The 15,936-nt window shown below is 47.5% G+C and overlaps 1 protein-coding gene across 8 annotated transcripts in view; it reads left to right on the forward strand.

Moving 5' to 3' along the window:
* The window catches only part of CHD8 (chromodomain helicase DNA binding protein 8), a 1,687,145-nt gene that overhangs the window by 910,086 nt on the left and 761,123 nt on the right, over window positions 1-15,936 (forward strand). The window lies entirely within an intron of this gene.

Consider the following 15,936-nt stretch of genomic DNA (forward strand, 5'->3'; position numbering starts at 1 on the left):
CTTGGTAAAAGAAAAGGTTTCACTTACAAACTATATTTCTCGTCTAAAGCAATCACTGTACTCTGGGTCATTCTGCCCCCTGCCAATGACTGCACTCTACCCAAGCCCCTCTTCTGGCAGCCCTCTTCAGATTTTTACTGCATGTTCAAGTGTTGGGAGTCCTCGAGTTTTGCTCTGTGAGCTATTCTACGATTTGAGTGCTTTTTTTGAGAAAAAGTTCTGTTTGTTAAAACTGAGCCTGTGTGGTGGTCTCCATCGGCTGACAAGTGGGGACCCGTTTGTCAGTTAATTTTGGCGCCTCAAGGGCAAGGATCGTTGATTTTTCTTTGAAATTTCCAGAAGGCCATTGTGCCTACTCCACACCTCCTACAATGGTGGAGGAGAAGGAGGGAAGTTCCCTCTTCAAGCTCTGCTCCAGAATGCGAACGTGTTTGTGGAGGACAAGCACCTTTGGTGCCTCTGCTGTCTTCACCCGGACCTCAAAGAAGGGGATTGCGAGATCTGCCTCGCGTTCTCCAAGAGAACGATTAAGGATCGTCACAGTAGACTGGCGGCGTGGCTACGCGCCAAGGCCTCTGCCCCGTGCCCAAAGTAGGGTCATGCCTCACCAGGACCGGCCGGTCTGAGGAGTGGGCTTCTAAGTCCTTTGAGGGTGCTCCATCCGCGGGGTCCCAAAATAAGGCAAAGCACTGCGAGTCGGTTTCCGTCGGGGGTTTCTGCGCAAGCGGGTCCCGTAATGGACAGCGCGCCATCAACCCCACCATCTTCCTCCATCTCCAGCCATCAATAGAGATCCTGCAAAAAAAAAATAATAATAATCTCCCACCATGGCTAAGCTGCGGGAGAAGCCAGAGAAGTCTTGGGTCGAAGAAAAGACGTCTGATCTGCCCAAGAAGGCCCAGGCAGCACAGAACAAATCGTTGTTGATGATTGAGATGGTAGCGGCCGCTCTGTCGAAGGCCAAAGGAGCTGACCCCAACTGCACCCAGGGTGTTCCTAATCCCGAGGCTGGAGGCAGTGGCGAAGACACCAGAAAAAAGGATGCTGTCGATGAGCCCAGTTCCGACCCCTCATGGTGCAAACGGGAGGTGGGGGGGGGTGCGATGAGGTCCCAGGCCAGCTGCAGCCCGTATGTTACTCACCGAGCCGGAAGGTGTGCGTGACCCCAACCTGGATCGAGATGTAGGATGAGCCGTAAACGTCTCCGAAAACCCAGTTCCCCTGATTTCAAGAATCGGGCTTACTCTTCGAGAGGGGCTCTTTTTCACGATGTAACACGGTTCTATTTATGTAAGAACAGAGTAATCTATAATGCAAAAGAGCGGGGTTGAGCGCACCGCCAGACCAATGCTGCAAGAGATACAGAAAGGTTTTGAGTATTATGCCTAACTTGTTTCTTTTTAATTATATCAAACACAATAGAACTGCCGGTACCTGAGATAGTGTATGTGAGTAGACCTGAGAGGAATTCCTGGACCAGTTTCAATAAGGAATACAAAATCCAAATGGTTGATGAAAACGACAGGAAAAAATAATAAAATGGGAAAGTTAGTATAGGGAGGACAACCCGAACGGCACGAGGGACGCACTAGGGCCGGGTTTGTGCATGTCCTGGAAAGCGTTCGTAAATGCACTTCAGTAGAAAGAACAAACAGTCTCTCAGTATGCAAACACAGTTAATCAGATAGTTGGAGCAAAGGCAGTCCTTGATAAGCAGCACTGGTAGGAATGGTCTTATATTCCAAATAGATGATTCAGATAGAACAGGAAGAAAAGGACCAAGCAGCGTCGCGCTGAAGCGGATCTCAGCAGATCTTGATCGTAGAGCCGGAACTCCAGATGGAAAGCAAAGGCGTTTGTGCAAGCGTAGGATGAATGAGAACTGGAGTTCAGTTTTGAGTGGAAGTGAGGAGCCGCAGAGCCCATAGAACTGAAGGTTGAGCGGGGAGGCTCCTGCGGTTTAACGGCAGTAAAGGAAAACTACCGTGGCAACAAGTCCTTAGGGTAATCCAGATAAGCAGAAACAGAGTACAAAGCCGAGGTCTGGTGTCGAGGGTTCAGAGTCAAAGGTTCACTGAGGGTAATCCGAGGAAGGCAAACAGTGCCGTAGGCGGGCTACGAAAAGGCACGTAGTAACATACAATTAGCAGCAACGAAGTTCCCGCGGCTGAAGGCTTTAAGGAGCAAGGGGGCGTGGCTTCCGTGTACGCGAAGCACGTCCGATCAGCTGACTAGCACGTTTACGTGACCTGAACAGTTTCCAAGGCAACTTGTAACGATGCCAAAGCGGATTCCATGGTTGGGAAGTTGTTCGGAAGAAAGCTCTTTGCTGCCGTAGTGCAACACCGTACCCCAAAACATGGCGGTCTCACCAGGAGTCAGTGCACACAATCAACAAGGGCGTGCCGGGCGGCCGAATCCGCAACAACGGCGCAGAGCCCAGTATGATGACTGCTCCTGCTCAGCCGAGAGATGCATCTCTGGACATCCTTTCGACCCTACACACGTTAATGTTAGAAATCCAGAAAAGGATGCTGCAGGCCCCGGATCAGGCCCTGGCAAAGAAGTAGAAGCCCCATCCAACGCCCCCTCATCAACCTCCACACCTGTGCCAGGGCTTCCCGAACCCCTCCTCCCCCCACCCACCCTCGAGGGATCCGGACACAGGGACGACACAACGGATGACTACACCATCGTCACGTCGGGTGGATCGCCGCAGCCAAGGGCATTCCCACTGGATAATGTGGGGCTGTTTCATGCCATGGTTGCCAGAGCTTCAGAGCTCTTCCAGCTGACAACCAAGGAGACCAAAAAGGAAGGCTTCCTATACCAGAGGCACAAGGCCAAGAGGAAGACCATCATGGCGGTGCCCCTCCTGGATGACGTGTGGGAGGAAGGCCTGGCCCGATTTAAGAATCCCGCCCCGGCAAAGCGGGATAGGCTAGAGAAAAAGTACCAGGTGCCGGTACTCGGTGGTGTCGGCAGCTGTGGTGGAATAGTCAGTCTAAACCCTTGTCATCGTCCTCAGTCCCTCCGGACAGCGAGGGGAAGAAGTTAGATGCCATGGGGAGAAAGGTAATCTACTCCGCGGCATCGACCTTCAAGGCTGGCAACGCATTGGCAATCCTGGCCAGGTACGACAGGGAACTGTGGTACAAACTAGCCCCGATTCTGTATTTCCTGCCTGATGACAAGCGGGTGGAGGCAATCGCACTTCTCCAGGATGGGGAGGTGGCTTCGGACATGCCATCACAGCGGCCCTAGACATCACTGACACCGGTTTCAACAGATGGGGTGTTGGGGAGAATTCTAATTTCTGTTCAACCTTAGAGACTCACAACTCTTTTGCTGGACTTAAGGTAAGGGCTTTTTTAATTTTAACCCTGGAGTGAGGGACATTTTTTTTCTCACTGTGTTTTGACCTGATTTGGATTGTTTTTACTCTGTTTTTGGAGTCTGACAAATTCCATAGGCATCTACGTTTTGTATGGTGACACACAGCACCTTCAGTGCAGTGTCAGAGAAATCCTTTAGATTTCTCTTAAGGTTTAAATACCTTTTCTTGTGTGAACTTCTGTTCCCAAGAATAGTAAAGTGAAATTGTCTTTACTTAACTTTTTCTCTTTTGTAGGTCCGGCACACCCTAGCTTATATGGAGTGCTGGGGGTTACATAGTAGCCCCTTATCCTACATTCTCATGTAACATTTTTAAGATACCCTCACTACTTTGAATGGGTTGTGGCAGTGGTTTACCTTTCCTACCTTTGTGCTTTTCTACCGCAGGCTGAACCCTCAGCTGCACTATAGCAACCATGGGTGACCATTTTGTCAAAATGGCCGTGGTCTTTTTTCGGTTTGTGGGATCTTTCTTGGGTTTTACTTTTTTGCTTTGAGGCAGGTTTGACCCCTTTGTTCGTTTTGCCTTTGGTGGGCTTCAGCCCTGAAGCCCGCCTCTGGCTCCAGTGTGTCTGGAAAGGCAGGATGTGAACGAGGTTCCCGAAACTCCCCTGTCCTTTGTCTCTAGGAGTGCCTGAATGCAACTTGTCCCAATAGGCTGGCTGCTTGTCCTTTCAGGACAGCCACGCTGCTGTTTAACAGCCTAGGCTGTGCATGAATGGGACAAACCTGCTTAAAAGGCGAGGGTTTTGGGACTAGAGGCAGAGTCGACCACTGGGAGAAACGCCTGACTAAGAAACCGTGAACGAAGCTTGCTGCATCCTCAGGGACCTTTGAATTGCCGAGTGAAGCCCTGCTACTGTGCTGAAACTCCTTTTTTCGATTACGACAGAGAAGCTCCGGAAGGGACAGCGTCTTCCTTTGGGTTAGTGGGACCAGCTAACCCTGAGACGAACTCTACTGGACCATCTTCCCTGAGTGGCTGTGCAACTTCAAGAACCGAGTGCCAGGGGTCGAGAAATCTGTAGTCTAGTGCAATGTCTGAAATCCGGCCAGAAGCTCCAGGAGTCTCCTAAGGACCCTCCAGAAGCAGGACGACCAGAGCTAGAGTCCCTTCACCAGACTGCAGGACCCAAGGAGTGAAGGAAGCCCAACCGGTATCCGAGATGCACAACAGTGCTGTTTACTAAGCGCTGAATCTGCAAAGTGCCACTGATCCGAAAAGAGCCCGTAGCTGATGACAACCTCTGAATTGCCGCCGCAGCATCCCTCCAGACGTCCTCCCTCTTGTCCCCACGACTGAGGCTCAGGAACTCGGGGTCTGCATCACTGCAACAGGACATAACCTGGGGTGCTTACCTCACTGTCTTTTAGCTGTGCTTTACTCGGTTGGGAATTGCATTGGCTTACCTTTTATCGTTGATTCCAACTCCCTTTGCACAGGCTTAACAGCTTGTGACCCTACTACAAGTGATTTCTACAAACTCTCTAAGTCCGCTCCATAGACTCTGTGAAATTGACTTTGGCTGTCCTGGTTGCCTGCAGAATGTTCTAGCCCATTGACTTGGATCTTGTTTGTCCCTCAGAGGTGGTCACTTGTGTTAGACTGTTATTGCTGGGAAAGGCTTGTCTAGATTTCATTGGAGGATGTAAATGTCCTTGCATGTACTGAGAACCTGTTTAAACATTTTCCTTCCATAAACCTTTCCTTTCTGCAACCTCAGAATCTGCCAATTATAACTAATGTGATACATAAAATGCCATTACTTTCCTTGTGATTGAAGTCACCTCGGTGTAGGAATTGTTTGAAGCATATCCAAAGATTATCCCCTAACTTATTCTGAAAAGTAATTTTAAAGTATCGTTACATTGTTGCACGAATTGCCTTTTTAAAGGATGCTTATTTAAAACTGGATGTTAAATAACGATTTATAACTGAAACCTTGTGTAAGTGTTACTTGCTTACTTGTATTGACGAGTTTCATTGCTACATCTCTACAGCTCACATTTACCCCTCTTGAGAGAGGCCCGACTGCTCAGTCACACTACCAACTTGTGTAGTACAGACCTACAACAAAAGGTGGGTTACCTAATTTCTAGCAGACGTGTGTTGTGTAGTCTCATACAGTGTGACTGCACCAATTCTTACCTACAATGGGGAACAGTGTCTGCCTCCGTCGTCGAGGCTGGCTGAAGGCCACCTATTTCCATCAGGAGGTCCAGACAAGGGTACTGGATATGCCCTTCGTGGATAACCTCTTTGGGAAGGCCGTCAACGAGTCCTTGCAGGCCATCAAGATGGATACAGAGACTGCTCTTGTCCTGGTTACCTCCCCACCCCAACAGCACCGCTCTTCCTTTCGCTCCTCTGGAGGTAAGTCAGGCAAATCGATGTAATGTTTTGGTGGAGGCTCATTGTTGTACCGTCAGCCATCCCTGTCCACGAACCAACAAGCCTACAGAGGCCGTTCCAGGGCTTTCGTTAGTTGGTCAGCGCGGTCGTCTTCCCCCAAGGCAGAATGCAGGTGCAGAAGCAGGACTGAACCAGCCAGGACGTCGGGCCCCCACCTATGCACCCCAGTGGGAGGCCAGCTTACGGGTTTCATCCGCAAGTGGGAAAAGATTTCCACTGACAGATGGGTGCTGGATGCTCTTGCCCCAAGTGTCTGCAGATCCGTCCAGTGGCCAGACAGGTGCAGCACATCCCTCTTATCTGCAAGAGGTAAGGGCCATGCTAAGAAAGGAGGTTAAAGAGCCAGTTGTAAGGCGACTCCGGGGATCCGGGGTCTGCTCAAGATACTTCTTAGTCAAAAAGAAGACTGGGGGCTATTGGCCCATTCTAGACCTGCAGCGTCTCAACAAGTACCTCAACTCCCAAAAATTCAGAATGGTCAAGTTGCAGCATGTGCTCCGACAACTGGAGGAAGGAGACTTATCGTCGCTTGATCTGGAGGACGCCTGCTTCTGATGTTTCCTGTGAATGGGAATGTGGACGTTACTATGTTTTGTAGTGCTGTGGTTCTTTTAAAAAGTGCTGGTATTGTACTGTCTTAATTCTATCTTTTCCCTCCCTTTTTAACTAACTTATTGGAGTGCCATCTTAGGTTAAGCGCTCACCTCTGTCTGCAAATAAGTGGCGTTTTAAGTAACACTTGTTCAATAAGTAATCAGGGATGTATATATATTGATAGTGACTGTGTTTGAACTTGCTTGCCATATTAGCGTTAGTGTATTTTACAAGTGTGTTTTTAAATAAATAATTATATACTTTTATACCAAAGCTCTGGTCAGTGTTTGCTTGTGCTACTGTATTGTGGTACCTATTTTGTATACTCTATATACTGTAACTGTTCTTGAGAGAAGTCTGGCTGCTCAGCCACAGCTACCAGGTAAATCTGGGTGGTACAGACTGCTACCAATTGGGTTTACTGCCAACACCTGTAGTCCTAAGCCTTTTGCAGTGGTCTTTAAGGGAACTGCACAGGTTTCTGCCTCTCCTCTGCGCGCTCCTCTGCTCTGCGCGCTCCTCTGCTCTGCGCGCTCCTCTGCTCTGCGCGCTTCGTCTACTCCGTCTTCATCCGCTCCACTCACTTCGTTCATTCATCGGATTCAGCTCATGGCACTTGTCGTATGCACTAGATCCGTTCCGTGCTCCATCTGTCCCATGCACTACATCCGTCTCATGCACTTGACTCGTATATTCTGTACTTTTCGGTTTATACCATGTACTCATACATTACGTGCCATCTGTCTGTGTACTCAGCAGTCTCTTGTATTCATCTTTCCATCCTCTTCACTTCATTCATTTAGTCCATTTTGTTCCTTTCGTCCATTGCAATCATTACATCTATTTCATTAATTTCAACCGTTTTACAGCTTTCGTACAATTTTTTATTTTGTAATTTTACATTTTTATCCACTTCAGCTTTGATCCACTTTACTCATTCTATTCTGTTTGTCCTTTTAGTTTATATTAGAGGTTTAGTTGTCGATCTCGCTTGGATCTTTGTTGTATTGCTTTTTGTTTTATTATTGTTTAAGGTCTAGTCGCTTGGGTTAGTTGAATTGTTATCCCTTTTATTCTTCAAGCCCACATTGATTCTCTTGTCCATTACATTTAAGTTTGTCCATATCCTTCATTTCAGTGACTTTGCTGTACTCACACTATGTATTCTTCTAATCTACTTCGCAAGTTTAATCCTTTTTACTCAATCTATTTTGTTTGTCCTTTTTAGCTAGCCAATAGAGTGTTAGTTTTCGATTTCTCGCTTGGATCATGACGCTGCTTTGATATTTTATGATCTAGCGTTTGGTAAAGTCATTGAGATGCTGTTATCCAGTTTGATTTAGATTGAGTTTGGGGTCGGTTTTAGGAGAAGTCACATTTTCGGTAATTTGTGGAAAGACATGAGGTCTTCAGTGAGTCGGATGTGGGGTGGGAGTGCGTTCCACAGCGTGGGAGCCAAGGCTGAGAATGAGGATCCGCCTAACCTGACTGAGTTTGTTTTAGGTATGACTAGGAGTCCGGCTGAGCTTGATCTTGGAGTACGTGGAGGGTGATAGGGTTTTAGTTTGTCTTGAAGCTATTAAGGTCCGGTTTTATGTAGTGCTCGGTGAGAAATGCTTTAGGTTTTGAAGGTCACCCTTCAGGCAACCGGAAGCCAGTGCAGAGTTTTGAGGGCTGGTGAGATGTGGTCTCTCGGGCGGAGCGCTAGTAGAAGTTTGGCTGCAGCGTTTTGTGCTCTTAGTAGTTTAGACAGTTGGTATGCGTGGACTCCGAGGTAGAGGGGGTTAGCGTAATCTAGACTTGAAATAACAATTGATTGGACCGCAGAGATTCTGTTGGGAAAGGAGAGGTATTGAAAAATGCGCCTAAGAGTTTTAAGGTGGTAATGGCAGGACTTTGAGACGTTGTTGACTCGGCGAGAGATTGTTGGGTCAGAGTCTAGGGTGCATCCGAGGTTTTTTTATTGAATTAGAGGGAGTCGGTAAGTTGCCCATGGCAGATGGTCAGGGTAGTGGGTGTGGAAGAAGTTTGAAGTTGCCACATACCATGATTTCATTTTTGGAGGGGCTTAGCAAGAGGTGGTTTGTGATCATCTTGAGTTCTATGTCTAAGAGGCAGGAAGCGAAGTCAGGTAGGCAGTTGGGTTTTGAGTTGAGGAGTTTAAGAATTAGTTGAGTGTCATCAGAGTCGTTGTAACACAGATGTTGTGTGAACTAATTATTTGTGGAAGGGTGGACATGTAGAGATTGAACAGGAGGGCTGATGGGCATGCTCCTTGTGGAACTCATGTGTCAACTGATCGGGCTTGGGAGGAATAGGTGGAGAGTAGGGTAATTTGGTTCCTATTTTTGAGGAAGGATGCTATCCATTTGAGAGCAGTTCCACGTATTCCTAGGGAGTGGAGGCGGTCAACGAGGATTGAGTGATTGATTGTGTCGAAGGCTGCAAATAGGTCAAGAAGGATTAATGCGGTGCAACCCGTCGAGTCTGCCGTGTTTTTAAGGTCATCCCAGATTGAAGTTAGGGTGGTTTCCGTTCCGTGTCGGGCTCTGAGGCCTGATTGCGCCGGGTCTAGGAGATTTATTTGGGAGTAGGCGGTTCGGTCGATGAGTTTGGCAAGGAACTTGGTATTTGAGATGGGGCGGTAGTTTTTGGGCTTGAGGGAAGGTTTTTTATTAGCAGTTTGACATGAACCGTTTTGAATGCGTCTAGAAAAATTCCAGAGGAAAGGGAGTCATTTATGATGGATCGTGCATGTTCTCCTGCGCAGGTAGAAGCGAAAATTTCTTTGAGGGTTGTGGCCGGGCAAGGGTCTAGCGGAGAGCCGGATGTTTTGCGGGTAGAGAGAAGTTGGAGAAATTGGTCGGGTGATATTGGACTAAAGGAGTCGAACGTTGGTTGAGTAGAGGTTGCAGGCGGTGGATTGGCCGGTGTGTGGGTTGGGTTGCCTAGAGGGTGTAAGAGCTAGTTTGTTGGTTAGCGCATTTGTTCTTTTGAGAGCTGTGGTGTAAAAGTGGAGAGAGAGTGAGTCGCACAGCGATTGTGAGGGGGTCGGGACGGTGTTGGTGCATGATGGTTTGGTGGATTCAGTGATGATTTTGTGAAGTTTTTTGCTGGGGTTTTTACAGTTTAGGATTCAGGAGTTGTAATGGGCTTTTTTTGCTTTCCGGATTTCGGCCTTGTACGGATGTAGATGCCGGGCCAAGATGTATCTGCTCAGGGAAGTTTTGTCTTGACGCCATTTGCATTCTATGAATTTATTTAGTTGTTTACTGGTCTTCAATTCAGGTGTGAACCATCTAAGGAAAAGGCCACGGCGGACCGATGGTTTGCAAGAGGGTGTGAGCCGCATTAGTGTGGTGTTGAGCCATGAGTCAAAGGCATCGTGTGTTAGTTGATTATTGAGTAGGCAGGTAGGTGGAGGAGACTGGAGGAGTGCGTCGGCTAGGTCAGGAAGGATTACATACAATTAAGACTACAGGTGTAAACAAAACCAACCTTTAGTATATGTCTGTACTACAGTTTTTGGTAGCGAGCTGAGCAGCCAGGCTTATCTCAAGAGGGAATGTGAGCAGTAAAAGGATGTTACACAGAGGTCTTACAATCACAGTGGTTCAAGTAGACCCACTCAGAAAACATTCACTAGAAGGAGGCAACCTAATATCATACACAAATACACTTCAATACCAAACCAATAAGTTTCTGTTATGTTACTTGGCATTTATATAGCGCCTTATGTATCATTGGTATGACCTCAAAGCGCTGGTAGGTTGAATGCCCTCAGGAACCGCAGTTCAAGTCTGTGTAGAGAGAGAGAGAGCGAGAGTCAGTCAGTCGTATGGTGCGTGGGCGCACCGCATGTTTGCAGCTGGTGTGGTTGTTGCATGATAGCTGCTTCTTAGCGGTAGGTGTGGTGCTGAGGAAATCAGTTGGATGTGTTCCGTCTGGAGGGTGGACACTGAGACTGAGTTCTGGCTGCATTAGGCCTGAGAGATGCCTAAGTGAGCCGGAATGTGCTCACCTAGCTGTGTTTTATTTGGATGATGAGGTATTCGTGGGGTCATGTTAGTATGAGATCAGCTAGGCCGAATGTGTCATAGCGTAGCTGTGTTCTAGTTGAATGATGCTGTATAGGAGAGAGTAAGCATAGTAGTGTGATATGGTGGTTTATCAGTGAAGCGCTTGTGGCCAGGCGCGAGAGCAGGACAGTGGGTGTACATAGCGGCATACGTATGTCAAGCTTCAGGATGGATATGGTAAAATGGGGATTCGGGTACATAGCAGTCGTTCTATCCGCTTCGTCGTCTGCTCTATCCGCTTCGTCGTCTGTTCTATCCGCTTCCGTCCACTCCATCATCCACTCTATCCTTTCCATTCATTCCGTCCCCTTCGTCCATTCGTTCTATCTACTTTTCACTCTATCCTGAGTGAATTGGGCTCCACTGAAATAAGAGCAAAATGGCATTTCAGTTACTTTAAATGGGAGTAAAAAGGCACAGGTTAATAAAATAGCCCACAAATACTTTCTTAGGCTGTGCAAATAGTTTCAGTTCACTAGAGGATTCGGTTCAATAGGCCTAGGCCAAAGTCAACGGGCTAGTGTTCTGGATAGGAAAGAGCATTTCTGGTATCAAACAGTAAAGTCTTTGCCAAAGTTCTCAGAAGTAGTTTGTATGAAAAAGAATCATATGTTGGGTCACAAGCTGATTAGGCCTGCAAGTTTGGAAAGTTTCACAAACTTTCACCGCGAGAGGTCAGTTCTCTTAATCGGGTTGGCACATTACCTTTAATATGAAGAAAAGATGCAGCTGAATACATTGGTTCCTGGCAGTTCCTGCAGATCTCGCTGTTCCTGAGCCTCAGTCATTGGGGACAAGAGGATGGAGGTCGGGGGACTCCTGCACTGCACGGGGACGGGTCACACAAGCTGGCAAAATGGGAGATCTTCCGTTCAAATAGCTGTTGTGAAGCACACAAGCTGGTGTCCTTCCCCCTGGTTAATCCGAACCAGCTCCGAGAATGGTAACCCGGTGGCTTATGAGTTGATTGGTCCCACCAACTCAAAGGAAGAAGTCATTGTGTAGGGGCTTCTCTGTCGAGATGAACTTGGCAATTTGGCCCTGCAGCAGGGCTTCACTGGGCAAACCAACGGTCCAGGAGATTCAGCAGCCGTCCTCTTTCAGCTCGTCTTCAGTTCTTTCGTTCCAGTGATCGAATCTGCTTTCCAGTCCAAGAGACTCGCCTTTTTAAACAGTTTTCTCCCTTTCATTCCATTCTAGCTGTCTCACCCAGCAGGGGGCTGTCCTTGCCGGACAGTCAGCCAGCCAATCACGCCAGAGTGCATTTGGTTCTCCAAGGAGACTAAGTACAGGAAGTTTCGGGCACCTCCCTCACTTCCTGCCCACCCCAGACACTCGTGCGCCAGAGGCGATTTTCAGTCCTGTAGCCCGCCAAAGGCGTACGAACAAAGGGACCAAACCTGGTTTGGCGCGCAGAGACAAACTCTAGAAGGGCGTTTGCAAAAGGAAACAGTGAAAAAAGACCGGGACCCGTTTAAACAAAGGGGCTTAAGGCGCCATCTTGAAAAACATGGCTCCCGCGATTTTTAGCTACCGGTGTTCGCGGTCGGGAAAAATCATGGTAGTTCTTTGTAAAACCACTGCCACCAGCCATTTTGATAGGAAAGGGTAGCATTTGACTGCTACATGAGTTTCTAGACATACGGTGTACTAGGTAACCCCTCCAGCACTCTATAGGAAGATAGTGTGTGCTGGGGCTAGGAATTTAATAAGACTAGTAAAGTCAATTGAAACTTAAATTCTCTGGGATACAGGAGTTCATCCCAGAGAAGGTATTTAAACCTTGGGAGAGCCTAAAAGGCTTCCATGTGTCAGCTCCATTCACGCTTTTCCCTGCTGCGAGGCAGGGTCTTGCGCGGGTCATGCGAGGCAGCCACTGCGCACGCCAGCATCGGGAGAGCAACATCGCCTCCATAGGGCACGTCATGTAGCAGCACACTACCCTTATGAGAGTTCCATATTCACAGCATCAGAATTCTAAGGCAGCCGCCTGAAAGGACTAGCCAATGTACGGCTCGCTACTCCAAACCAGGCATTAAGTGCCTCACCTCTAGAAACTGAATTGGAGAATCCGAGACAGCACCTGCACAGTGGACACCAAACCACTTTTTATTCAGTTTTCTAAGCCAGTAGGGGCCCATTCTCGGTGCCACCATTGTTAAGGGGATTCCACACATTGGCTCCAGAAGAAGGCTGTTCAACTCTGTATGGCGAAATGTCTGAGAACTCTGGCACCGTTTTGTGCCCCTATGTTCCACACCATCTTGAACTTGGGACTTTGATTTATCATCCTGATGTCGACCCATAACAAGGTCACCCTTTAGCCTGGCTCTGGTAGACCTCTCCAAGGTCCTGTCTCCTAGACAAACTATATTAGCTATGCTCTGTCTAGGATTCCATAACTATACAAAGCTTGAGTGTTTGCCCAGGACACTATTATACAGTATCTGTTGCTCCATGTTAGTTTAGATGTGTGCACCCTTTTTTGATGATACATGTATAATTGCTTTGCACGTATTTACATTGTTCTGCACTAACGTCCTTATTTGCATGAAGTAATGCTTATTGTGGAACACGTATGTTTATGCAGTCCACACCATTGTTCTAACATTGCAATCCTTTACACTACTTTTCTTGTTTAACAGGTTGCAATGTTACCAGTGAACCCCGTTTTTTCTTTACTTATATTGTTCACAGTTTTATGTCTATGTTCGATGAAGTAATTTAGACACCTGTACAGAGGGAATGATCTACGCCACCCTCTTGTTTAATGGATTAAGGTCTAACCTTGACTACAGACTATTGCTCTCAGAAAATCCAAAAAATAAAAAAAAATAGTCTCAGCAAAATGTAAAGCTGAACTATTGAGTGTTTATTTGTATCTTACACACCAGTACTACATTACATGACAAAAATTAGTAGTTTGCATGAATGTCTCTTATTGACTAAACTTTGCATTAAAAAATATATTGCAATTGCTTAATTACCACAGGCAGGACACCCGCTCTTGTTCATATCTGTTGGCCCATAGCCCAGTTCCTGTTTAGGGCCATCCCTCCTGTTACCCCTGAGGGTGCTGTGTAACACACATGAAAAGATCATGCCTATGGATTTATTTAAAACTCCATAATCAAAGAACATAAGAGTAAAACACACATCAAAATACATGAAAGAGTGGGGAAAAAAGGCTCACACTTTCCAGGTTAATAAAAATCAAGTCCTAAAAATCCAGCAAAGTTGCTGGGGTCTCTAAGGTGAAGGGAATTAGCACATTTACAGCCACAGAGGATTAAAAGAGACTTGTTCTCAATGTTATCTACAAATGCTTTGCATTTACTGACCACCCTGACTCTGATTTTCCCAGATGACTTGATGGGTCGACTGGGGTTTGCTGGAGGTTGGACTTACTGCTGTTTGTTCCGGTTAGAGGTGCCCAGGAGCTGGGGGTGCAAGGATACTTCTGGTTGGGTCCAGGAGCGGAGTGCAACCCTTGGTGATGGAGAAATGCAAGATTCACAGATGCAGCCCTCTTCAGGACACTTACTTAGCAGGAGGGGGGGGGGGGCGAGTTCCACCGGCGGCCACCACACACAGCGGCAGGCGTCCTTTCAGTTGCTAGTGTAGAAGTCCTTCCCGGACAGGATCCCTTGAGGCTGGGATGCTGATATTTGCCAGGAAGATGACTTGTACCACAAGTTGGTGTTGTGGAAAAAGTTACCAGTCTTTTCTGGTGGATTGGTGACTAGTTTAATAGAAAAACAGGACAGCAACAACCAACGTCAGTACGTGACTTGGTGCAAACAACCCCCACTTCCCTCAATGGGCTGGGCTATATAGTGGAAGGTACACATCCTTTTCAATGGAGAGGGAGGTGTGGACATGTGACAGAAACAATATTGCACCTGGAAGTACAGGGACTCTGCATACAAGTCTCAAGCAGTGTCTGCTTTCTCCCGATCAGGACAATACAATCAAGCTGGAAGACATTTAATAATACAGTATTTCATACAAGGTAAGCTACTACTACATTTCTCACGCGGTTCTGGTAGGCAAGCCTGCTGCTATATTAGGACTTGTTTGTTAAAGCACCCTTGCCTAGGAAAGTGGTAGCCTAAAGCATGTGTTCTTATGCCAAAAGGGAAATGCGTTAAAAGGCGAGAGTTGTGGAAGCGAGGTTAGAACATGTGCAGTAGAGCATGGCAATAAGGCACTTGTTAAACATGGCAGTTTGCATTGGCAGCAACGTATTATAATGCTCCTGGGGTCAGGGAAGTTAATTAAAATGTTTCAAGGCTCAGGTTTTCCCTGTCGACCACCAAAGTTCCTGGTGCAAATGTGGATCTGTAACGTTTCTGGAGAGGTAGCCCACTGGAGAGCTGAATAGTCCACCGGGGTGGACTAGGGACCCTTCCGAAGCCTCAGGGCAGCTCGATCCTCTTAACACTTTGAATACTGGTTGGTGCCACCGTTCCAAGGGTTGACGCACTGCACATGGCCTACACAGATCAGATAGTCCAACAGGGCTTCACCAGGCCAGACGCAAGAAGGAATGCCAGGCCTCTTCAGGATTCTTCGGATCTTCATTTGGCTGTTCTGTGTGTGATCCTTGGCTCCAAAGGTGGTCTGAAGAAATGGCTGCAGGAGTCCTCTTCTTATCCAAAAATCCAGCCTGAAAGCAAGTCCAAGACCACAAACGGCCAGCAGTTGTCCAATCTGGGACAATTATTAGTTTCACTCATGCCCCATACCCAAATTCTCTAGCACCACAGATGTGGAGTGGAAACAGTCCGTCACAACCAACTTCCTGGGCAGTAGCCACATGTACTAGCCATACGCCATAAATACTGAAAGCAAGCGTCCCCAAACAGCACGATCCTCCCCGCAATGAGAGACAATGAAGGACTCTCCCAAAATGGGAATAAGGCCAAGACAGAGTGCGGGTGAGCGTAAATGGGAGTTTATCAATCAGAATTGGGCATGCAAAGAACTCTGCAAACTCCAAGAGCGCTCTGTCTGACAATAGCAAAGACAGGCGTATATATTTACAAAAAACGTCATCAAAACCTACATACTATAGGGGGCACAAGTTCATTGGGATTGGGTGGCGACGACTAACTATAGGTGCTGCTGCGGTGTGGTTGGTCTTGGCTGAAGGACGTCACTGGTCACCCTCGTGGGTTGGGCTGGGCCTGGCAGGTCGGCTTGAGTTCATCCGGGCGGTGTTGGTGTGCCAATGCTGCCTGTGGCAGAGATGAATGCCTTTTCTGACTTACTTGCCCTCGGCCATGCACACCGCAGTCATTCAGTCATTTACAGTGTTATTCTCTTTAGTAAATCTTCCAATAGGTTATTTTATAGGTTAATGCAACACAGGAGGAATGCACCTTGTGAGGGGTCTGGAGGTAATATATCGAGGCCTGGTTACCCGTGTCCTGTTGACCGGGGCCATAGGTC

This window comes from Ambystoma mexicanum, chromosome 13 (assembly GCF_040938575.1).
Source record: "Ambystoma mexicanum isolate Mex_15411 chromosome 13, UKY_AmexF1_1, whole genome shotgun sequence".
Taxonomy (NCBI): domain Eukaryota; kingdom Metazoa; phylum Chordata; class Amphibia; order Caudata; family Ambystomatidae; genus Ambystoma; species Ambystoma mexicanum.